This window comes from Chlorocebus sabaeus, chromosome 1 (genome assembly GCF_047675955.1).
Source record: "Chlorocebus sabaeus isolate Y175 chromosome 1, mChlSab1.0.hap1, whole genome shotgun sequence".
NCBI lineage: Eukaryota > Metazoa > Chordata > Mammalia > Primates > Cercopithecidae > Chlorocebus > Chlorocebus sabaeus.
Genome location: NC_132904.1, coordinates 74,947,046 through 74,956,301, shown reverse-complemented (window position 1 = coordinate 74,956,301; position 9,256 = coordinate 74,947,046).

Genomic DNA, 9,256 nt, shown 5'->3' with positions numbered 1-9,256 from the left:
GATATGGAAATTTTGGTGTCAAGTTTCACTATCGCTTAGTTCCTGATTGATTTTCTTCTGATGGGTTAGTAGCCCTTGACAGAAAAGTTTAAAAGTCCTCTGCTCAGGTACCTGTCCTGCTGATAGAGCTGGGGTTACCCTGCACCCTGACTCAACACTGCTTGTCTCCACATGCCTGTAAATGGACTTGGGTGGCTTTCTCAGGCTACACACCTGTCACTTCTTAGTCACCCAGAATCAAAACATTAACAGCTCTGATCACATTGTCTGAACCTATGAGGCTTTATTTCAAGCGTGGTGACACTCCAAAATGCAGCTAGAATTTCTGCATTTTCACGTGTTAGTGTTGAAATTATTTTTCAGGAAACCAAGGGTCGGACAATGGCTTCCAGACTTTCTCCTTTCGTTATGCTCCTTCAGCACTTTATGCAAATACTGGTTGTCTTATGCTGCCATTCGTCTCTGCCAGAATGTGAGCTCCACGACAGCAGGGATAAGAATGCATTCATTTTTGTATCTGCAGTGCCTTGGAGAGTGTCTGACACATACTGGGCACTCATTGAAAAACTGCCAAATGAATCATTGAGGTGACCAAAAACAGGGCGGGGGGTATTTATGTGTCTGAAATAGCTTATGAATTTTTAAACTGTCCCTTTCAGTACAAATCTGCCTGGAGCTGTTTCCTGAACACAGGACCAAAAGGCAGGAATCAAAAGTAATAATGAGTTTAGTTATCTGTTACTGAAGGTGACTTCTAGGGCATCCTCCTGGCATTGCTTCTGGAATACAGTGACTTAGACTTCTTCTGAAGAACATCTCTATGCTGTTCATCATATCACCAGCACCTAGCCCTGTGCCTGTGCATAGCAAATGCTCAGTAAGTATTGTTGAATGAATGTATTAAATTGAGAAGAAATTCAGAAACTAGTCCCAAACGAACTTAGTTGCTCAGATTTTCAGTTAGTGGTTTTCTCCACCTTGCTCTCTTAATCTAGACAATTTTACTGCCTCCAAATTGAAGGTAGCTATTATTTGTCATCTAATTTAACAAATGTTAACATCTGTTCTGTGCCTATCTATGGGGTACCCAAAATTAAACCTAATCTCATACAGTTTCAGTCCCCATACAGTTGGTTCATAATTCTCAGTGCTCCCACGGTCCTTTGAACATACCTCTTACAACATTGCCCAAATACTACTGGAGATATCTGCCTATTTCCCTCCCCAGAAAGACCTTGAAATTCTGAAGAACCTAGTCTTGTCTTGGTATTCCTATGCTGAACTTGAAGCAGTAGGTTCTCAAGAAAATCCCTACTGATACTTGACTAACATATACACAAATAACCATTCCCTAGTAACATGTATTTGAATAGAAATATATTTTGTATTTGAATAGAAAGAAACATATGCTTTTCTAAGTATATTCCTAATTTAAAGGGATACTAAGAAACAAGATTGGTTTTTGTGTCTATTAAACACCTTCCAAGGTGTCTACTTAGTTATTAAACCTGTCCTTTTTCTGACAATTCCCCTACCCCTGTCCTGGCCAGTGGGTCCCTAGCAGACATCCTGGGGGCCAGAGCTTCCTTTGCTGATTGGTCTAGGGGTGGACACCTGATCGCAAATAGACCAGTTTCATTTTCTCTTGAGAAATTGGGGTTGAAGTCTCATTACCTTATAATCACATCTACATATCCCAGAATATATGTCAATCAGGAATTACTTAGATGGGGAATTCCTGATAAAGTAAGATGCAGTAGGAGGGTAAGTGGCTTCTTTGCTTTTCAAATTTCTTAATAGTCTAAGTCACAAAAACAGAAAGCAAATAAATGGAGGCTTATTTACAGAGGGGATTGGACATGTCAGACCTTTTTTGGAACTACACAATTGGATTTAAAAGATTTTGAAGAACCAACACATTTGGCAGTTTCCCAAACCATCTATTTTTGAAGATTCTGCTTTCCAGAACTGTATTAAGAATGGCCCTTGTCATGGGCTTTAGCTGTGTTTCCGACTAGCCAAAACTAAAAACTGGAAGAGACTAAATAAGTATGTGTGCATGTAGAGCAGCCCAGGCCCTGCAAGTGGACTGACCATAAACAATGATGGTCAAATCTATGAAAATAAGATAAAGATCTCGCTCTTCAGAAATAGTGCTAGCTGTGTTCAGTGCTTTGTATATCACAGTCTTTCAACCCTGGTATGCCACACCGTGAATTTAGTGTTCACTTAAAATAATCATTTTGAAAACATGCGTGGAAAATACAGAGGAACTGTGAACTGCTAAAATCATTATCTGGTTCAGGAAAGTTTCAGAGGAAAATCTTGGGGCTTTTTCCTAGAATGTTATGAAAATACTAAGTTATACTGATTGCTGCCAACATATTTTCTAACTGTTCTAGGAAAAGAAAAAACAACAGTTTCCAGCTCTTACTGTTGGTTGACACTGGACCTTGGAGATGCTTGCAGGTAATTGGACTGCATCTATTTTCCTTTTTTGGTTTCCAGCTCTTACTCTTGGTTGACACTGGACCTTGGAGATGCTTGCAGGTAATTTGACTGCATCTACTTTCCTTTTTTGGTTAATTGTGTTAAATGTGCCTCATAACTTCTATTCCCAGTAAGGCTGTCATTTAGAAGGGGTGGGTGGGGGCTGAGGGGAAGCTGTTTTAATTCTGGCTTTTGTTTCAGTCACTAAATGTAATGCCACATGATTGTTGACCCAACAATAATCCAGTTAAAAAACAGTCTTCAGAGTTACTACATCATCAGAATTAACCCTGATTACATCAAATTATGTTGAAACAGACCACAGCTGTTTGCCCTGTTGAAGCAACTGCTTGAGAGCTCCTCCGGAAGATACATCTGGGTGTCACTAAGATACATTTTGGGTTTAATTTTGTTTCTCAACACAAATGTAGAAGGGAAACAAACCCTGTTCTGCTGGGGTGCTTGGTGGGAGCTGAAAACCTTGTGATTCTCCCGCAGTCAAAAGTCATCTCAATTACCAAAGAGAAGGGAACCTGAGATCTTTTGTTTCAGTTTTCTATAGGAAGGATGTAAGAGGGAGGAAATTCAAATCTGTTGAGTATTGCTCTTGCCAGCAAAAAGAAGTGGAACTGACTGGTGAGAAGGTGGTGGGATTTTCTTTGGTGGCTGTATGCAGTGGTGTCAACCCAGGAGAGTAGACTGTTCAATTGTGAAGAATTTTGCAAGACAGTTCTTAAAATATAATATCGTTAAAATTAAGTTGTAATAAAAAAATGGGAAAAAAGCATTGGAAAAGATGTGGACAGATTGGAACCCACATACATTGCTGATGGGAATGTAAAATGGTGTAGCCACTGGAAAAAATTCAGCAGTTCCTTAAAAAGTTAAACAGTGTCACCATATGACTCAGCATTTTCACTCCTAGATAGATACCTAGATTGAAAACATATGTCCACATAAAAACTTGTACAGGAATGATCGCAACAGCATTATTCATAATAGCCAAAAAGCGGAAACAACGGTAATGTTCATCAGTTGATGAATGGATAAAATGCGGCGTATAAAGAACTGTTAAGTGCTTCAACATGGATGAACCTTGAAAACATTATACAAAGCCAAAGAAGTTAGACACACGAGGTCACATATTGTACGAATATGGTTATTTGAAATGTCTAGAATTGGCAAATCCGTAGAGACGAAAAGTAGGTTAGCGGTTGCCAGAGGATGGGATTAGAGGAATGGAGAGTTAATGCTAACGGATATGGTGTTTCTTTTGGGGTAATGAAAATGTTCTGGAATTAGATAGCTGTGATGGTTGTCAAAGTTGATGAATATATTAGAAACCATGAATTATAAACTTTAACATGGTGATTTTTGTGATATGTGAATATCTTAATTAAAAAATTAAGTTACATAAACTTACAATTAAATAAGTTATATTTAAAAGAAAGGTAGTAACTACCCCAAACCCATCACTTGGCTAATTACTTTACATTTTACTATTATGTTCTTGGTATTATTTATGTCTATTGTGTCTTTATGTTGGAAATACTAAATAATGGTGTATTACTGTATATCTCTTAACTCTGTATTCGAGGACATTCACTTGATAGCTTAAAACTGGCTATGGCTGGCAGAGTATTTATGCCACAACAGTTGGTATATACTGTAAATCAAGGCACCCACCAACACCACCAGGGAGCCAATTTAAAAATATTTGCCAGCACATCACTGGCTGTATTGTCGGACAGTCATCTTGAGTAATTCTGGTAGAATTACACAGTTAGATGAGATGAAATCCTGAGGCCTCTAGGTCTCCAACAAAACAAAGACTAGCAAGCCTGCACAGTTACTATGCAATTCATCAGGTGCAGAAGGATATGACATTTCTGGTCATCTGTTGAATAAAGTCACTTTGAATTCAGGGGACATGGTTTTCTCCAGCTTCACTAGTGTTGCATCTGGTACAAGGGGTTGAGTGCTAAAGCCCCTGTAGGATTGTCACAGTGAAGCCAGATAACAGAGTAACCACAAAGAGATTTAATTCTGTAATCCCACAAGGGAGGATGTCTAAACAGTGTACAACAGTGTCAGAGTTTGGAAACCAAGGGTTGACAAAGTTGGCTCTCTGGAATCTGGGGGTAGCAGTTAAAAGGTTAAAGGAGTCCTTGTTTTTTGAAACTATCCAAGAGTTACAGCCATCTTTTTTTTTTTTTTTTTTTTTTTTAATGAATTCGGGGAATCTTATTTTCTTACATGTTTCTGGAATTTTTCATTTTTTAAAAAATGTATTTTTAATTTCCAGGGTACATGTGCAGGATGTGCAGGTTTGTTATATACGTAAATGTGTGCTATGGTGGTGTGCTGCACCTATCAACCCATGATTGAGGTATGAAGCTCAGCAAGCATTAGCTATTTTTCCTAATGTTCTCCCTCCCTCCCCCAACACCCCCCCAACCGCCCCGCACAGGTCCCAGTGTGTGTTTCTGTCCCTGTGTCCTTGTGTTCTCATTGTTCAGCTCCCACTTACAAGTGAGAACATGCGGTGTTTGGTTTTCTGTTCTGTGTTAGTTTGATGAGGATAATGCCTTCCAGCTCCATCCATGTCCCCGCAAAGGACATGATCTCGTTCCTTTTTATGGCAAGTTACAACCATTTTTAAACGTGGAACTGCACAGGATTACCTCAACCTACTATGTTCTTCCAGCTAGGCCGTCCCTGTGGGTTTAAACACAATGTAAAGAAAGTGGATGTTAAGTGTTCTTACCACAAAAATGATAACTATATTAGGTAATACATTTGTTAGTTAGCTAGATTTAACCATCACACCGTGTATTTTATATATTTGTATTTATATTTCAAAACATCATGTTGTACACAATAAATACATACGATGTTACCTGACAATTTTTATTAAAAAAAAACTACTCCAGCTGCTTACAGGTACCTTCACAAATACTATTCTCTGGATCAGAGAGCTCTAGATATTCCAATGGTCTACAGCCCCCACCTGTCATCCTTTAAGGGTTGTTTCCTTCGTTCTCACAATGAACATTTAATGAGTATCTGTTCTATGCTGGTACCATATTGGGAAGCTCTGGGAATACAAAAATGAGGAAGGACCAGATGTGGTAGCTCATGCCTGTAATCCCAGCACTTTGGGACACCAAGGCAGGAAGATCACTTGAGCCCAGGAGTTCAAGACCACCCTGGGCAACATAGCAAGACATTTTCTCTAAAATAATAATAATAATAAATAAGTGAGAAAAACATATTCATGTCTTCAAGGAACTCACAGTTCCTTGACAAGGAAATACTTGCAGTACAGTGTGATAATCCAATTTATATAGGTGCAGTGTGGATATCAAGAAAAGAGTGAACAACTTTGCTGGGGAATGGGGACAGTCAGTTTTAGGGAAAGAGGTCTTGATGTATGTTCAAGATCTAATTCAAGGTAGGAGTTCTCTCTGCAGAGCAAATAAAAGGAGCCAGCACGCAGAGTGTGGTTTGGAAGACTACAGCACTTTCTCAAGGATCTTGACAGTCTTTGTTCTTAGTAGATTATGACGACTGATTTACCAGTGTCAGCAGCAAAGTCCTGGGAGCCGAACTGCCACAGAGCCATTACCACTGATTCTGGTTATTTTCAAAGGAGAAATTGGGAAAATGGGATTGCTCAAACTTTTCTCTAAGAAAGTTTTTTTTTTCTTTTCTTTTCTTTTTTTTTTTTTTTTTTTGAGATGGAGTCTCACTCTTGTCACCCAGGCTGGGGTGCAATGGTGCAATCTCAGCTCATTGCAACCTCCACCTCCCAGGTTCCAGCAATTCTCCTGCCTCAGCCTTCCAAGCAGCTGGGATTACAGGTGTGTGCCACCACACCCCGCTAATTTTTGTATTTTTAATAAAGTTGGGGTTTCATCATGTTGGCCAGGGTAGTCTCAAACTCCTGACCTCAAGTGACTCACTGGCCTCAGTGTCCCAAAGTGTTGGGATTGCAGGCGTGAGCCACCACGCCTGGCCAAAAGTTTATTTTCAAAATGTCTCCCACTGGGTATAGTGTCAAGTAACTCTCAGACTATTAGCCACAGACAGGGAGGAAACCCAATTAGGTCTTTAACCCCACCCCAATCCCACTTCTAGATCTCATCCTCAACCAGATGCCCAGAGTTGACTTGAGTAAGTTAGAGTAATTTGACACAGGGAACCATGTGGGCCTCAAGTAACTAGGGGTTAAAGAAGCACACACCTTAATATGCCTGAGAGATGAGTGTCCTGAAAGACACCAGCTGAGGTGGCTCAGCTGGTCACGCTGACCTTGGTAAGCAGCACTCAGTTCTGAAATTAACCTGTCAACTAAATTGAAGGGGAGAAAAAGCAGAAGGGCTAGCACACAAACATCCATCCCTACCCCCAGTCCAATCACTGACGTCAGGCCTGGCGTGGGTGGTATTAATCACACCAGCTTGGTGTGCAGTTGAGGACAGCTCTCCTTCCAGCCCTTCAACCCGTTTCTGGGAGCATTCCACCAGCCACGCACCTGCCACTGGCCACAAACCCTCAACTCCCAGACATGCATGGATGCAGCGATGGACGTTGCTGACAACACTCAAAGCCACAGTGCACCCTTTAGAACCCCAGGCTTTGTGGGGAGTGAGAGTAGCTAGGAGCGGGGACCAAAGTGGTACCCATGCTCTCCCAGTGTGCATTTCTCTAATCTCTGCAGTGCTCCCTCCTCATAAGATAGTCATTTCCTGAGAATTTAATGAGAATATAAGATTAATGACCCAAAGCACTCTTGGAGCCGGCCATTAATTCCCCCAGGAAATACCATTGGTCTTTAAACAAAATTGCCTAAATTATGGGCTAGTGATGCATGTCCGCTCAGGGCTTGGGGGTGGGGGGATTGTCACCCCAACTGGTTCCGATAGATGGCGCCTATCTTCATGTAAATCATTCAAATGATTTGTTTTCCATTTTTTTCCCAGCAAAAACCAGGGAGCATTTAAGCAGACACACACAGCAGGGAGTGGAGAGGACTTAGTAAAGGCCCAGACAGGAACCTTCTGTCCAAGGGCTGTTTCCAGGCCTGGCACGCCTCTCAGGCTCAAAAGACTGAGCCACTCCAGGGTGCAGCCAGGGACTTCAGCAGCAGCCTTGCTTCCTATGTAGTCCAAGATAGGCACTGGCAGCAAGAGGAACGCAGGATGGGAGTCCAGCTGAAGAGCACAGAAAAAAAGCCCCTTTCGGCCGGGCGCGGTGGCTCACGCCTGTAATCCCAGAACTTTCAGAGGCCGAGGCGGGCGGATCACGAAGTCAGGAGATCGAGACCATCCTGGCTAACATGGTGAAACCCCATCTCTACTAAAAAAAAAAAAAAAAAAAATACAAAACATTAGCCGGGCATAGTGGCGGGCGCCTATAGTCCGAGCTACTAGGGAGGCTGAGGCAGGAGAATGGCTTGAACCTGGGAAGCAGAGCTGGCAGTGAGCCAAGATCACACCACTGCACTCTAGCCTGCCTTTAACCTTTGGGGAAAGATATTCAGAGAACCCTTCCCAAAGCTGATACGTGGTGACTATTGTATTCACATTTCAAGGTCCTTCCTACCATTGGCTAAACAAGAAACATCAAACTTTTCCATTTCTACATGAAATTGTAAATAACACCATCTTTTCCTAAACAAACAAAATAAGACTTTAAAGAATTTCTGGCAGAATATTACCTAACCCCCAACTAACGCTTGCCAAACAGCCTTCCAGTCTGTGTATTGAATCACATAACTATCAAAGGATATGTAAAAGACTACTCTTCTGGGGGAAGATAGGGCATACGTCTGCCTGACTTGCATCACAAACCTCAGCTGCAGCCAAACCATGCAGATTTCTTCGACTCTACAATCCCTGGGACTTGGCACCATGACTCAGATGTGAAGTCAGGATGGGTTTATTTTGGTGGGGAGTCACCGCCTCCTGATTGATTTGGCAGACGTTAAGTATTGTATGTCTTACAAGGATTTAAGGTACTTAAAGCCAGAAGTTAAAATGGCCATCATTCTGGTGGTGGCCCTTCATATGTGACTTAAGGATCCCCAAATTGGAAGGTTAAGGGAACTGTGGTCCCAGCCTAACAGTTCTGGCTTTACTTCCCATCCAGCAGCACAGTGGATATTGAAGAAAGTCAGTGAAATGTTAGATCCGGAGACTGACTGCTAAAACTCCTAGGGTATCTAGAAGAGCTAAGTACGTGATAGCGGATTCGCTTTTCCAAACTGAGGAGGGTGAACTTCCCCCAACCCAATCAAGATCTGTTGGACCAAATGATGTGCAACTGCTTGAAACATCTCAGCTGCACAGAGACAGAAATGAACAAAACAGCTTTAGTCTAAGGTTGTGTGGGGCAGTGCAAGATGCTGCTTCTCCAATTCATCTGTCCACACAGCACGGTTCCCCATTGAATAAACAGGTTACTATCCATTTATCAGAGAAGTTAGGGAGGACCTGCCTTTTAATGCTGCTTGGAGAGACACTGTGTCAATGAGCGGGAACGTTGGGGAATTTGGACCCCAATTTCTTGTTCTTCTACACTTGACCTTGCCTTCCAATTCACTATGAAATATATTTACTAGGTTTGCTTCTTCCATTCTACAAATCATGCGAATTTTCTATACTAAACTGTTTTCCTAGAGGCAATGTAGGAGGGACTCAGCTGGACTTTGTTTCCAGGCAATGAGAGGCTCCCAGGTCGATCCCATTAAGGCAATGCCCTC